Source organism: Sinohyriopsis cumingii, chromosome 5 (assembly GCF_028554795.1).
Source record: "Sinohyriopsis cumingii isolate HCF-2022 chromosome 5, ASM2855479v2, whole genome shotgun sequence".
Classification (NCBI taxonomy): domain Eukaryota; kingdom Metazoa; phylum Mollusca; class Bivalvia; order Unionida; family Unionidae; genus Sinohyriopsis; species Sinohyriopsis cumingii.
In genome coordinates, this window is record NC_142965.1 from 117,482,092 (window position 1) to 117,498,513 (window position 16,422).

The window sequence follows — 16,422 nt, forward strand, 5'->3', positions numbered from 1 at the left end:
TGGCGAAATGAGCCGCAACAGATGGAACGGTAAAACAATTAGTTAGTAATTTGTCAGTATTTTCCGCGTGCTTGTACTTGAAAAACGTCGCGAGATTTTTCATCTCGTCATGGAGGGATTCTGTGCGATATATTTCACCGTTCGGTTTGACAAACTGATCAAATTCACCCTCCTCATTACTTTTAAATAACCATACCGATACAGGATCGGTTTTACTTATTTCTTTAATAAAATCAAACATACCTCCCCCCATATCTGTGGGGTAAAATCTAACAGTTCGATCACGTGGAAATATTGTTACTGCGTTAGTCCATGCGTGCGCGTTATGATCGATAATATTTATTGGAGCTCCCTTCGATTTATATTTCGACTGGTACAGTACTTCTCCCGTTATTGTCGCCACAGTTATTGGAAATTTTAATATTTTTCCTAACTCAGCAACATCTTTTATTGTAGCACCGGTATCCTTAACTGAATCAGCCCACGAGTTTATTTTTTCACGCCTTAAATCAGTTAATCCATTTCCACGAATCACGTTTGTAAAGTGTTCTATTACTCGTTCGGCTACACAATTTAACCTTGAAATTTTCATCGGCGCTAGTTTATCAACGTTGGGTTTTTTATTTATCTCATAGATTCCATAAATAACCGCTGTTACAGGATATGCTCGCTCATAATACGGTTTGTCAATACCCGTCAGTAGACCCGGTCTGGAATTTTTACTTAATATGATAGTTTTATTATTGCCAAGGACAGGATCATATTTCTCACGGATAATCCAACTACCTGTTTCTGTTAATACAATAAATTTTACTCTGAAGAAATATTTTTGATTGCCCTCGTATTCAGCGATGTAGTTAATGATAGTTGCCGCTCGCTTGTCGTTCATTGTGGCGTCCGTGACTTTGTCGACACTGACTTTGTCAAGGCGTATGATCTTGAACGTTGACCATGTATGAGATGCACCATCCGTGTAAAATTCTTTCTTGGCGTCGTGAATTTTCGAGATCAGACTTTTATTTTTCGGATCAACCAAATCTCGTACTGGCAAGTCAGAAGATAATCTGTCAAGGTTGAATTTATATTTAACATGCCTAGTTTGGGATAATCTCTCAAACTCGTTCATATAATTAAAACAAATATTTAAATAAAGAAAATTATATATATATATACAATGTCTCAATGCAGATGGTTGATGATCGGCTCAGTAAATCGATGCAACAAATCCTGTAGAAAGGAATTTTGTTGGATGCACTCACAAAACATACGACGAGGAAGTCTAGGACCAATACCATGTCTACGGTGTGGTATTGGAGTGCGAGGAAAACAGAATTATGTGGAAAGTGCGGCGGAAAACGGTTCAGAGAACTTAAAAGATATTATGACAAAAAAAATAATAGCGGTGAAAACGCTATAAAATCCGTGAGGGATTATATATCAAGATTTCAGACAAACAATGATTTAAACGTATAATATTATTATAATGGAGCAAAATATATTTGTCCCACATCCTGTCATAACAAACTATGAATCAAATATTAATGGTATCATCAGACACTGCAAGTTGAAGAGACAAGTTGGTTATATTAATAATTTTGGTTATCTTAGATTTACAATTGGAAAGAAACATTATCTGTGTCATAGATTTACGTATGAATGTCATAATGGGATGATCAATGACGGTCTTGTTATTGATCATATTGATGGAAATCCTCAAAACAATAATTTATCCAACCTTCGTGTTGTCACATACAGCGAGAATAATACACGTGGTAATACAGGAAGATGTAAGACAATCGGAAAGAGGGCGGTAATTTCCACAAACATAGAAACTGGTGAAGAAATAATATTTCGTTCAATGCATTCAGCTGCAAAATATTTTGATATTCACTCGCAATCAGTACAAAGAGTGGCAGAAAATATATATAAAACAGCTTTATCGAAAAAATATAAGCAGAAAATCATCTTTCAGTATCAATAATTATCATCACCACATTATTAACTATCATCACCACATTGAATTAATTTTTTTAATTTATGTCACAGTAGGTCCTCCATACACTACTGAATTTTTGATTATATAAAAGGGAGATTACTTTGTAATATATAGTTTTCTTCGTAGATTTTTGGTTTTTTATGATCGTAATTAGTCAGTTTAACTAATTACATCGTAATTAATTACTCGTAGAAGTATTATTTATGGTTTTTAAATATTTCCCATCATACAACATTACGAGAGATCATGACAATGTTATTGATCCGCAGGAAGCTGTGTGTAGAACAGAAACCGTTGTCATTGTAATCGATCTGCAGGTGTGTTCGTGCCACTGTTATTATTGATTCGCAGTCTGCTTAGGAAAAATGCTGTTATAAATACAGAAACTGTTGTTATTCAGAAACCGCTGTTATAAATACAGAAACTGTTATTATTCAGAAACCGCTGTTTAGTGTAAATATTGGTTCCTTAGCTATATAGCTAACTATATATTAACTTCCAAAACATATGTTCGTAACAAGGTTTGATAGCTCAATCAGTATGGTATTGGACTGTGACGCTCGCGGTCCAGGATCAAACCCCCATGGCTGACAATTTGTCGGTGGTGTACGCATAATTGCGATTTTTATAATAGTGGGGGGGAACCGCAAACCCCCCCCCCCCCCCGCTCAGCAAAATTCACCCACAATATTGACTTGTGGTTGATACATATTTTCGTATCACCCACTGGATTAATTATTGTGGGTGGGTTTTTGCTGAGCGTGTATGTTTGTACTGTCCTTAGTTAGTTATATGTTTGTGCCGTCCAATGCATAATCTGAGCTCGCTAATACACTCGATAGGGGCTCTTCATTCATTGTATATAACCATTTCATTGTATATATCCATTTCCTTAGTTAGTTATATGTTTGTGCCGTCCAATGCATAATCTGAGCTCGCTAATACACTCGATAGGGGCTCTCCATTCATTGTATATAACCATTTCATTGTATATAACCATTTCATTGTATATAACCATTTCATTGTATATAACCATTTCATTGTATATATCCATTTCATTGTATATAACCATTTCATTGTATATGTTGTGCTGTCCCTGAAACATCCCGACGAACTCGCTAATACACTCGATAGGGGTTCTGGGATATTTTTTTTTATTTTAAAGATTTATATATTATATAATGAACCATGAAAATATCAATGATGTAATTGTTGCTATTAAAAAATTGAAAAAAGATGGAATTAATATATCTGATGAACTAAATCCTGAAAAAATAGTTTCTGACTTTGAGATTTTACAAGAACGTAAAACCCAGGGGACACACACACTATCATCTGAATACAGGCTCATGAAACGGATTCAGGCGGCAATGTTTCAGTCGCTAGCTACCGTAGAAGATGATCATGTGAAGGAGTTCGTTCCCCTCTCTGCCGCCGTAGAAAGAATTAAATCGTTATTATCCCACGAGTATGAGGCAAAGAAAACGATTAGTACTCGCATAAGACTATTAAGAAAAATTATGTTAGAGAGTAACTTCGTTACTGGTGAAACGATCCAGAGTAGTAATTCCGATGAAGATGACTGAGATCTTTGATCAGAAATATTATTTCTGAATTTGATGGGTTAGTTGGTACTTAGATTCATGCAATTTGCAATTTTGATGGGCTACTTGGTACTCAGATTTATTATTTATTTCTGAATTAATTTATTTATTTACTGAATTAATTTGTTTTTTTTTTACTGAAATTTAACAAAATTGTACAAATTTCTTAATTTTGACTACCATTTACCCCATCAAAAACATAAAATTGTACAAATTTCTTAATTTGACTACCATTTACCCCATCAAAAACATAAAATTGTACAAATTTCTTAATTTTGACTACCATTTACCCCATCAAAATCATAACATTGTACAAATTTCTTAATTTTACAAATTATTTATTTCTGAATTATTATTTTATTTCTGAATTATTATTTATTTATTTCTGAATTAATTTATTTATTTTTACTGAAATTTAACAAAATTGTACAAATTTCTTAATTTTGACTACCATTTACCCCATCAAAAGCATAAAATTGTACAAATTTCTTAATTTGACTACCATTTACCCCATCAAATTTACAAAATTGTACAAATTTCTTAATTTGAGTACCATTTACCCCATCAAAAACATAAAATTGTACAAATTTCTTAATTTTACAAATTATTTATTTCTGAATTATTATTTTATTTCTGAATTATTATTTATTTATAACTCTGATGGGTGAGTTGGTAAATCCTCCATTACATAAAGATCTACGATAAAAGTCTTACGACAAAAGTCTTACGACTTTACATACAGATTTATTACAAGCTCTTCTTCACGTATGTCAATTAAGCGATTAAGGTGGTCTGTGAGTTTAAAATTGATTCGTGTTAACATATTATTGTGACACCGCAAATACACGGGATTAGTTGGTTCTTGCACGATTAAACTTCCAGGGGGAACTTGTGGTGTGAACGTGTACAGGATGTATCCTTGTTGAGCCTGATTTGATCTTCCGAGATCTATTTGATAGCTGCCATCGATTACGTCACAAACCAGATTGACCGCGACCGTCGGTGTTATATTAACGATTCCCGGAGATATGTGTCTTCCGCCGCCGTGTGGATCATTATCATGTCTAAGAACAGCTGCTGGTGGAATTAATTTTCTCCATGCATCGAGTATTTTAGGAAAAAACTCATCAATGACATCACTGACAGATTTTCTTAACTCGGTTACACTATACCCGGGAAATTTAAAATTTGGTACATCGGCTTCTGTTAATTTATATTTATCTAACCATATTTTTGCAAAAGTTCCTTCAGAAAATCCTAAACTAAGCATTGCTTGAACTATTCGGTTATTAATATATTCCATATCTGATATAAGCTGATTTAATATTTCCACACGCGTGATGATTTTTTCACGTGATGACGCTGATATGTCAAAAATATGTTCGTTAAAATATTGATTCAGTTGATCTAGTTGTTTTTTACATTCTTGATTGATTTCCTGAAAATATTTAATAATCTCACTCCGATAAATAACAAAACTATTTGCTTTTTCCCCGGAATTGTTAAAAGCCCATAACTCATCAAAACTGTGAATTAAAACTCTGCTAAGCATTGATTTACCTTTTAAAATACGTAGTTTTTCCCCGTATGATGGATTAATTTCATGATATGATTGCCTATCCGTGACATAATCAGACTTTTTCGGCTCTGGTGGTATCGGTGTTATCGGTGGTGATATTTCAGGCCATCCTAGCACGGATCTTATCGTGGATTGATAAATATCAACGGCATAATCAGGCGAGTTTATTTCAATCGTCGAGGACAGGGTGGGTTCATGAACATTAATTGATATTTTTGATTCTTTTCCCGTTATTGATTTTATTCTACGCGCAAATTCCTCACTGATCTCTTCAATCTCGTAACTGCCAGTTGGTATTCCAACAACAACCCAGTCAGGTGTTCCATCGGGTTTGTTGTTGTTAGCAAATACGAGCGAATTATTTGCTGGTGTACCATTAAATGATTTTGATCTGATATTTGGCCAGCTGTAATATACTCGTAATTGTGCTAGTGCTATTTCTTTTACTGGAATTGCAGTAGGAAAATTAACACTAAATTCAGGATTAATTGAACTTACCGAGATCATCGTTATCTTTGGCGGAGTTGTGTTGGTCACGATCTGCTGGAGTAATTCTGTCATTATTGATACTTGTATCTTTAATACCTTCGTCGTATATTTTGGTTATCATTGAAAATTCGAAATCAGATATAATTCCATCACTGAGACTCGCTGATAACAACGAGGATAATTTCGAGTATGCTACCGTCGCTGTATGTAATTTTATTTTGTAATCGGATAATTTTTCGTTCGTACAAGTACATATTTTTTTTGTGATGATATTAAGCACACCTGCAATAGTTGTTGCTGCTGAAATACAAATAGTTACAGCTACTGGTGCCATCGTTGTCAACGCTGATAATATTACACCGGTTCCAGCAACAACAGCGGATACTGAATAAACAATCACATCAACGATAACCAATCGTCGTAGATATTTTTTTACTTTTACTAAATATTGATCAACTTGATCTTTTAGCGCCGCCTGCCATTCACGCGCTTGATTGTACCTGTATTGTGCACCGTCCATATATATTTTTATGCAGTAACCAATTGAGGTGTTTCAGCTACAAATTGCAAACACCACCAGAAGGATGTTGCGGTTAATTTCTTATCATCTGCTTCCAGAATAAATATTTCTTCGGTTCCGATATTTAATATAACAGATACAACCCCGGAAAACCTGTCGGTGGAATGACGCCATGGAAACGTTGTAAATATTTCAAATTTTGCAGCACTAAACACAGACAGCCTGTACACGCCAGTGACTGTTGCGGTATATTTGATAGTATTATTTTGCTGCGACCATGTTGCAAATCCCGATGATACCGTGCATACGATGTTTGTAATATGCCCGGGAGTTATTTCAGCTGGAATTTTAATCAAATTGGTTTTATTGACAATCTCAGGAATTCCCGCTACGATGTCTTGCTGTGTTTGTTTGATCGTGTCTAGGTCAGTTTTGATATCAGAAAGTTTCATGTTGATGACTGGAGGAGTGCCAAAGAACTTATCAATGGAATCATCGGTTTTTTGAAAATTTCTTCGAAGCCTTAAAAAACCGGTTACGTGAACATCATATTCGGCCCGTAACGTGGATAATTTACCGTCTACGGTGCCATAGTTGACGTCGACGTATTTTTTTGTTGCTGCGTCTTCGTCAGATGTTGGATCTCTTAAAACTACTATTTTGTTCCCGTTCATGCTGAGTTCACCCATCATTGTGTCACCGGTGTTTCTCACGCGATTAGCAACACTTTTTGCAATTTCATCTCTGATGGTTTTAAGTGACATACTTGAATCTCTGATTCTACCACCGTCAGTAAACACGGGAATATTATCCGTAATTGCACCGAGTACTCGCCGGACTATATCATTCCATTTGATATTGCTGGTTTTTAGTTTACCATATCGATCCTGAAAAATAACAACTTCATCTGGGTCAACTCCAGCCAGGTTCATGATATCAGCGAGGTCATCCTTAGTCACATACTTCGACAGATCAACGTCGCCGGGCTTTTTCTTAACGCGTGAATAAGATCTTCCGTAAATATCAACCATTATAATAAGACCCGTTGTTTAAAATGCTTTACGCGCAACAAATCGGTTGCTTGTATAATCGTGCACGACTTTATGTGGCGGCCTGGATGATTTTGATATAGCGTCGAGTACATTAATTACTTCACGGCCGCATATTGGTGGATCTGTCATTGTTTGTGTGGGTAGCGTTGAATACCAAACTTTACAACCAGAAGTTGTTGCGTGGAGTGGTGCGACATACTTGATAAATTCAACAGGTGGAGCTAACCCGTACGAATCAAAATAATCAATTCCACGTGGATCAACCGCGTATGATACCCAATGAGTACCAGGTCCAGAACGTTCATCGAGATTAATAATACCTGTTTCTAGTTTGTTTGGTTGTTTCGGTAATTGATCTCGCATAAAAACACCTCTAAAGGCAGATATTTTTAATTTTTTAGCGGCATTAAGTAAATCAAAATTTGATGCTGGAACGTCTAACGAAATGATCCTGGAAGCCTTAGGCCTCTCCCCCAACGAGATCCTGGCAATCTTAAGCCGCGCCCCTTTTTTTGTATCCTTGCCCTGTTGCTTTCTTTAGTGCCATTCCAGCGGCTGTTCCAACAGCACCTAACGCGGCCTCTTTTGCTACGGCTGGAGCAGCTGCAGCTATTAATGCCGGAATAGCCGCGAGTAGTGGAAATATACCACCGGTTTTAAACATGTCTTTGATGGCGCTCGGGGAGAGATGGAATTGAACTCCAGTTTTTGATTCTAGGGCTTTATTGAAATGTTTAATCTGATTATTTGTCAACGATAATTTGTTTGGACCACCACTAATATGATCTCGTTTTAGTGATATTTTAGTTCCGCATTTGTTGGCGGTTTTTGATTGAAGCTTTTTTACCTGACCGGGAGTCAGAGTAACATTAACATGACTATACTACATTTTTATATAAATAATATTTTTCTAAATAACACGATTAAATATTTTCCACCGGTGCATCAACGACCCTCATTCGACCACTACCACCTTCAAGTAACATGGCTTTGTCGCTAAGTACGACCGCGATCGCTCTGTAGAAGGCACCACCAGGTGGTGGGTTAGTAACATGAGCTCGAAAGTGTATATCAACAACAGATTGTTTGGATAAATCAAGATGTTCTAGTGAAAAATAATAAATCGGATATAGACCTGTAAAATCTAATTGTGATATTTGCAAACCGGTATCTATATTTTGATCACGTCCCATGAATGACATTAAACGATGATATGCGCGCGCTACATGATTTTGATCAAAATTTAACAATATATCCTCAGCCGGTTCTTGATGTCCATTTATCCGTAAGGAAACTTCACTAACTCCAAGGTTATCAAATATCATATGTGAACGTTCTTGATCATTTATCCGGTTAATATTTTGCAGTGCAATAAAAATATGTCGTGGTGCAGAAACACCCTGTTGTGATGCTATATGCCATGTAAATAAACCATTAATATTGCTTTGAGCAGCATCTTTGGTTACTGTTAACCATGATAGCAATGATTTACCGCCTTGATCCATAAAAGATAGTAATTTTTGTTCCTCAGTAATAGATGGAGTCATTACTGGCATCCACAGTGAAAGTTTTGATATATTTACTTTACCATCAGCAACACCATCACCTCGCCAGATTGCATCATTATCATTACCTTTTCTTACGAGCACAATTGTGTGTTTAGCTCCAAAGATGACTTTTCTAACATTTCTGCAAAATCCAAAGATGTGAGATAATGGAATTGCACAGGAAAAATTTCTATTATCTCCTGACAGCGTTGCTCGGCGTGTTGCAAATCCCAGGTTGTAATTCGTACTAACACTTTTTATAATATCAAAAGCAGCACCCGGTCTGTCTTCGTGTTCAAAATCAACCGGTTGTGGATTAGATGCAGTAACTTGAGGTGTCTGTAACTTAATATACTGAACATGATTAGCGTTGTCAGTAATATCCTTAGCAAACATCATTGTTGGACCAGCTGATCTTGTAAAGTCGTCAGAATATCTCGCCAGACCAATTATTGTTGTAGCAACGTCGACATCATTCTGAATTGATTCAATATTTTTTCCATCAATCATATATGTGGCGCCACTAAATAATGCCATGATCCCGTTGTTGACAAAACCAACACGTAAATTAGCAGCATATGGCGTATTAGCTACAACATTCGTTACAAGTCTACCTTCTACTTCAATAAACGCCTCAGCGGGCAAGAAATATCTACTTGTATCATGAACCTGTAATTCGATTCTCCCCGGCTGATTTGGTAGTCTTGCGTCATAAGAATAAAATTGATAATCACGTACCGACTCGTACTTAAGGACAGGTGCCTCCATATCAAATGCTGTGTCTGATTCGCGCCTGAACATTTTTATTATAGTTACCATTTTTCCAAATGATGATCATCGTCGACGAAGACCACTTCCTGCTATTAAATTTGCTGTTATATTTTTTTCTGCTTCTTCAGATATCGCCGCTAGTTTTTGATTTGCAGCCTGATTGATTATTTTACTTACGTCTGCGGGCATCACCTCAGTACTTGCCAGTTTCACCGGTGGTTGTTGTTTTCGTCGCAATAATCGTGCTAGTCTTTCTTTGATCGCCGAGAACGCCTTACCAGCAACATTGACAATTGCTCCAGGAGCTTTATCACGAACAATATCAATAGCCTTCATCGATAATTGTTTTGCAACAGGTGCTACTTTTGGAGCTATCCTCGTGAATAATCCCCGAATGACATCACCAAGTCCATTTCCGTAAATAACACTATAGATTGGTAATCGTGAGTTTACCGCTCTAATCTGTGCGGGTTTACGATGATTATCATGCACAATCATCTTATTTTATTTACCATTTATCTAACAACTAGTCATCAACGAGCTCATCAATAAGTTCTCGGTAAACGCCGATATCCATGATACCACCTTGAAATAGTCGCCGACAAATATCAGCTGCTTCATTGGTTATTTCTGGTGAATTATTTCCGGCACGTTTTCCTCCTATGAGAACTTCTAACCGTGACACGTCATTGATGATATTATCAGGACATAAACCAGATCCTGTTTTAGGTTCATCTTGAGATGTTTTAAATACTGGTGGTTGCATTACCGGAGTAAGTACTTCAGTGGTGGCCGGGGGTGATCCAGGTGGTGAATCTATCGGTATAAATGTCATTTTCGGTGCAGAAATTTTACGTAAAGGTGAAGGAATTTTCTTCGAGGGGGGTGATTTAAGTGACTCTTTAATCCTTTTAATTTCCGACTTCAACTTCAACCTTTGCTGCGGCGAAGAAGATTGCTGTTGTTCTATTTGTTGCAGAGGTGGAGGAAGCTGATACTGGGAGGACTCTCCTTGTCCTAGTTGTTCCCGTCTCCCTCTAAGTCTATTTACTTCTTCATTAAATCTTTCAAATTCTTGACCTCTAGCTTGTTTTTTATTGTGATATACGCGATATATCCATTTAATGAAATTATCATCACTTGTATTTTCATGAGAGGGTTTTAAAAAATTAGATTTATTAGATATATTATCTAATGTCATCTTAGGTAATTTCTCTCTTTCAGTTTTTCTAATTTCCTCAACAACTCCTTCGTTAAATCTTGCAATTAATTTTAAGCTCTCTCCTCCTGATTTGGATTTAGATGCAAGTTTTTCTCTCACATCGGCGACTTGAGTACGAAGTTCTCCAATACCTTCAAGTATTTCCTCACCAACAGGTGGAGGTTGAGCCGCAGCTATGTCAGTTGGAAGGTCTCGTAAAATCTTCTTTGCCTGTTTAGTTCTTCTTGCTATTTTTTCAGTCTGCGCCGCAGTTTGTTTTGATACCGGAAGAAGATCTTCTTTGATGACAGTTGTAACTTGTTCAGTAGCTGCAGTGACGGGTTTAAATAGTTTTTTAGTTCCTTCTTCAAGCTCAAATCGTGCTTCTTGCCGCGCTTGCAGATTTTTTCTGAATGAGTCTCTGACAGGAAGAAATTTTTTAATTGCTTCTAATCGTTCTCGAGCTGTTCTTGCAGTATGAGATTCTGGATGTATCATTTTATTATAACATAATAATTTAATTAATATCAGCAGAAGAGGAGCAGCAGAGAGGGTGACTACCAACGTTGGTCGTCAAAAAATAAATAAGAAATAAATAAACACGTAGAGTACTTTATTTTTTCAGATACTATTTCAAACTGAGGTTTTATTAGTATAATCGTCCTTTACAGAAATAAAACATCTCAAGGAAAAGTTCATTTGTAAAATCTTGACCTTCTACGAGATGATTTTATTTGTTTGTTTTATTTGTTTTGTCGGAATTCTATGGTCTGTTCACCCTCTCTGCTGCTCAGACGTATGACAAAGACGAACTGAATGTTAACTCTAACAGTGGAAATGATGTGGGGCCGGTGCCCCTTACAAAATAGGCAAAATTATCTACAAATAGATAAATTATTGAATTGTTTAATAACCATGATTATAAAATTATAAACATTATTAAGGAATAGTATCAAGAGATGCAGCAACCTGATGTGGAAAAATGGAAGGAAAAAGCTTATGTATAGCTTCAATAAATACGAATGGAATTAATAGGGATAAAATATTTAAATTAATTAAAGAAACCATCCTTTTAGTACAAGAAACTCATAATAATTTTTTCAAAAGAACTTGTAGCGATGATAGAAGATAAACTAAATGTTGTAGTAATTTTTAATAATTACAAACAGTATCATACGAGAAGGGGGTTGCAACAGTTATCAGGAATAGAAGGGATTTACGGCTATAAACTGCCACACTGCAGAAATCGTAGCGATATGACTGAAAAATTGTTAAAGCTACGTTAAAAATCCAAATCACACACACACACATACACAGTAGTAGAAAAATTTCAAATGTTTATTTTAAAGTAAATAAATATAAAAGTAAGAGTTTATAGATAATATGCATAAATACTTACTCAGTGGAAAACTGAAATAACAGAAGTAAAAATATCTGATCATAAATTAATAAACATAAATTTGTTTTAACAAATTAGGTTAAATGGAGAAAGGGGTTAAGGAAACACAATAATAAAATTTTAGCGGGGAAATACATTTTTAGAGATAATTAATAAAGAAACTGGAGAATTCATCAAAAGATGAAACAGAGACATTATTAGAGAATGGGATAGTTCAACCAAAAAAAATTTAAGAATAGAATCAGCAAGTTTTCGAAAAGAAAACGAGAACTGCAAAAAATGGAGAAGGTGGAAAAAAAAACAATTAAAAAAACAAAGGGAAACAAATACAGAGAAATGAAAACAAAATAAAAGAAAGATTAAATAACATTTTAGAAAAAGAAAATAACGAAAGGAAAATAAGGGCGGGAAGTTTACAAAGTTATATAAAATGCAGAAGGATTGTATAAATGAGAAGAACCGAGAAAGGGTTAGGAAAGACATCTAGAATAATTAAGGGATAACAGCAAAATGCTAACAGAGAAAACGGAAACAATGGATCACATAGAATATTATATTGGATTATAAACAACTCAAAATATTGATCCCAAAACAATAAATGAATATTTAAAAGGAATAAGATGTGAGAGAATATCGTTAGAGAAAAATGTGACAAATTCATCTCAAAAGAAGAAATGCAGAATACAATTAAACAACAAGTGAAAGTTAAATCCCCAGGTAGAGATGGACTCTGCGGAATTCTAACAAAAATTCCAAAGTGAGTTATCGCCAATCCTTTAATCATTTTTGTTTGTACAATAATATCTTTTTTAAAAAAATGAAACAATATCATCGTCAGTGAGGGAGGGTTTACCGGTAATCACATTAACCTAAAAAAGAAAGGGAGATAGGGAAGACTTGGAATATTGGAGGCCCATCTCCCTCCTAAATATAGATTATAAGATTTTAAGTAGAATCCTAGCAAATAGGGCAAAGATAGCAATGGATAACATAATAAATATAGACCAAACAGGTGGGACAAAAATGGAGGGATATTGAAAGTAAGTGTGAAAACAGTAATATGTTTTTTTTACTTGAGACAGGTCAAAAAGGTGCCATGGTACTTTTCGACCGAGAAAATGCTCTTGATACATTGGAAGATAACTATGTTCAGAAAGTTCTGGAAAAAAATTGGTTCTGGAAATTATTTCCAAGGATGGACTAAAATTCTGTACAATAAAATAACTTCAAGAGTACTGGTAAATGGTGCAGTCACGGAGAAATTTGAGATACAGAGCTCAGTGAGGCAAGGATACCTACGGTCAATGTTATTATACGTGATAACAATTGAAATTTTTAGCATAAAAAAAAACGAAAAACCAAGAAATTTTAAAGAAGTCAAAATGCTCCAACATGCAGATGATTGTACTAACTTTGTAAGGAATCCAATATCATTTAATCACCTGGTAAAAGATTTAGTCTTTTGGAAAAGCTTCCGGGTCAAAAATAAATCTTGTAAAAATGAGATACTAAAAGTAGGAAGCTGCTGAGGAAATCACCCCCACCCCCCTTCCGATAAAAGATGCAGTAAAAGCATTAGGACATTTTTACGGAAAAAAGATGAGTTAGAACACAACAAGAACATGATAAAGAAAATCAAAGAATACACAAAAATCTGGGCACTTCCGCCTCTTTGCATAATGGAGCGGGCCCAAGTGGCCAAGACATGTTTGTACTCAAATATAATCTACATCCTAAAATCAATATAGATTGAAAACAAGAAACTAGATAATGAAATTATTAAATATATATGGGGATATATGGCGAAAAATAGGGAGGACTAGCATTGCCCAGCCCAATACTACTGAAAAGTACCAAGATTAATGAATAGAATAAAAAGAATAAATACCGAACCTAAAACACCACAGGAGGCCCTGTATATATACTGGTATGGGTTTACAATCACAAATAAAGAAGACATATGCAAAAATAACACCCTAACAAAAGAACGAAGTACCTAGAACATTTAGGAACATCAAAAAACCTTTGGTTAAATATAAGAACATAAAGGAATAGTGGGCAGTGGATATATATAAAAATAATGAATGGTTGATGGAGGCTATTACAAAAAGTGTGTGGAGCAAAGTTGAGCAAGAAAATTGAAATATAAATTGGGTCAGGGCATGGGAACTCAGGTCAAACATCAGATCCCTAAAGATACAAAACTTAATATTTAAATAAATGCACAACTCATGGCTCACAGGGGAAGTAGCCGTGAGAAGGCCAATGATTAAAATAATGTCAAAGTGTCCGATGTGCAAGACAGCAAAATGCACAAATGTATATGTAACAGTGCAATGTGAAAAAAAAAAAAGAAAACCCGAAAGAATTAACTTGATCATGAAAATACGTAAGAGAGAGAGGTACCGGAGAAAAATGTATGTACCGGCCTGAGCACGTAGAGATTGGCTGTTGTGTGATGAAGAAGTCCCGAAGACGGAAACGAGGGTACCAGAGGTACCGACAAGGAGGCGAAGAGAACGGACACGAGGTTACCGGAAGTACTGACAAGTTGTGTCGCGAAACGGAAACAATGATACCGGAAGTACCGAAAGGAATACAACGCGGAAGTTACGTATGAGTAACATAGAAGGGACATTGGAAGTAAACCCTCTCAGTTTAATATCGCCGGATGAAATATATGGCAGTTTGGATAGGTCGTATATCGATATGGAAGCAATTGCATTCAAAATTGTTATGTAATTGTGGAATGCCATGATATAGTTATTAAATTTGTATACCTTTTACCTTATTAAATTTATGTTTTAACACCTAGATCTCGGCTGTTTAACCCTTAAATTGTTCGTCCTTCTCCGGGGTTAGTAATAATTCCTCAGGGGCACGTGACACTAAACATAAAACAAGGCAATTCAATTTAGCATTGAAATCCGGTTAGAGTGTGACGCTTGAAAGCAAATTTCCATCCATCACATACGTATGTCAGCAGAAAAGTAGATAGGTAGGTATTCTTTAACATCAAAAGTGTCATCAAAACTTACATGAAAACCATTTTATAACAATTACCATTTTATAAAACTCGCGACACCGTTATTTAGTCGGACATTCGCCCGTTTCAGTTTCATATACAGTATGTTACTATACCTGCGCAGGACTTTGTTAGGTATATATATATATATATATATATATATATATATATATATATATATATATATATATATATATATATATATATATATATATGTCTTACTTCTCTTCTTGTTTGTGTTTGGATTGATGGCATCTAAGTATGTGGGCTGATTACTGCAGTGTGATCCATCCATCCATCCATCCATCCATCCATCTATCTATCTATCTATCTATCTATCTATCTATCTATCTATCTATATCTATCATCTATGTGTGTGTGTGTTGTGGGTAGTAAATATAAATAGGTGTCAACCAATGACTGTAAGTGCCAATAAAATGGCCATTAGGAAAAAGTTAATTAATACAATTTGCAAGAATGATCTTCTTATATCTGTATAAGAAACAAAGCAAATGCAACATATATGGTCTCATTGGATAGTTTCGTAATTTGACACTTCCCTAATTTTTACGGTTGAAGGCATGCACCTAATTATCATAAGCCTAGCATTTATAAATTCACACAGAAGCTAAATCTGTAATGTGGTTTAGATTTACTCTGAGTTAGGCTTGAAATGGAACGGCTTGCTTGGTGGCTGCCTGTCACAATTAGACTAGCGCAGGAGATCAAATGCATAACTTGGGCTGCAAATGAACAGCCGACTTGGCCTACGTATTTGCGTATTTCTGCTGCAGAGGTAAATATATTAAAATCGCGATGGTTGATGGGTGATGAGTTATACTAATTTGTTATAGTACTAGTGAACTCTATTCATGCATAAGGTACATACTGATTCTTTTAGCTCCCTCGTCACAAGAAAATATTAAATATAGCTCTTTGCTGTAAAAAAAAAAATGAATGTAAAATTGAGGGGTTGGTGGCAGTGTTGGTTCAGTATAAAAGCCACCAGTTGTATCAGGAATTAACCAGATTGCCACAGCCAAAATCTCACATGCATGCTTTTTACAAAAATCATTGTTTCGTTTTAATTTATGTCTTCAGTGTAAAATTATTCTCAGTTTCTGCAATAGGTAATTTTTGGATGAAAATTCACCAGATAAACTGCAGTGAGACCTAAAGATTTGATTGAATAAAATCCATGTGTGTAAAAGGTGAAAACGTTTCGCTTTCATTTATACT

The 16,422-nt window shown here is 35.3% G+C and overlaps 1 protein-coding gene across 2 annotated transcripts in view; it reads left to right on the plus strand.

The window, feature by feature from the left end:
- LOC149800052 (uncharacterized) overlaps positions 1-16,422 on the plus strand; it is a 40,623-nt gene that overhangs the window by 8,325 nt on the left and 15,876 nt on the right. The window lies entirely within an intron of this gene.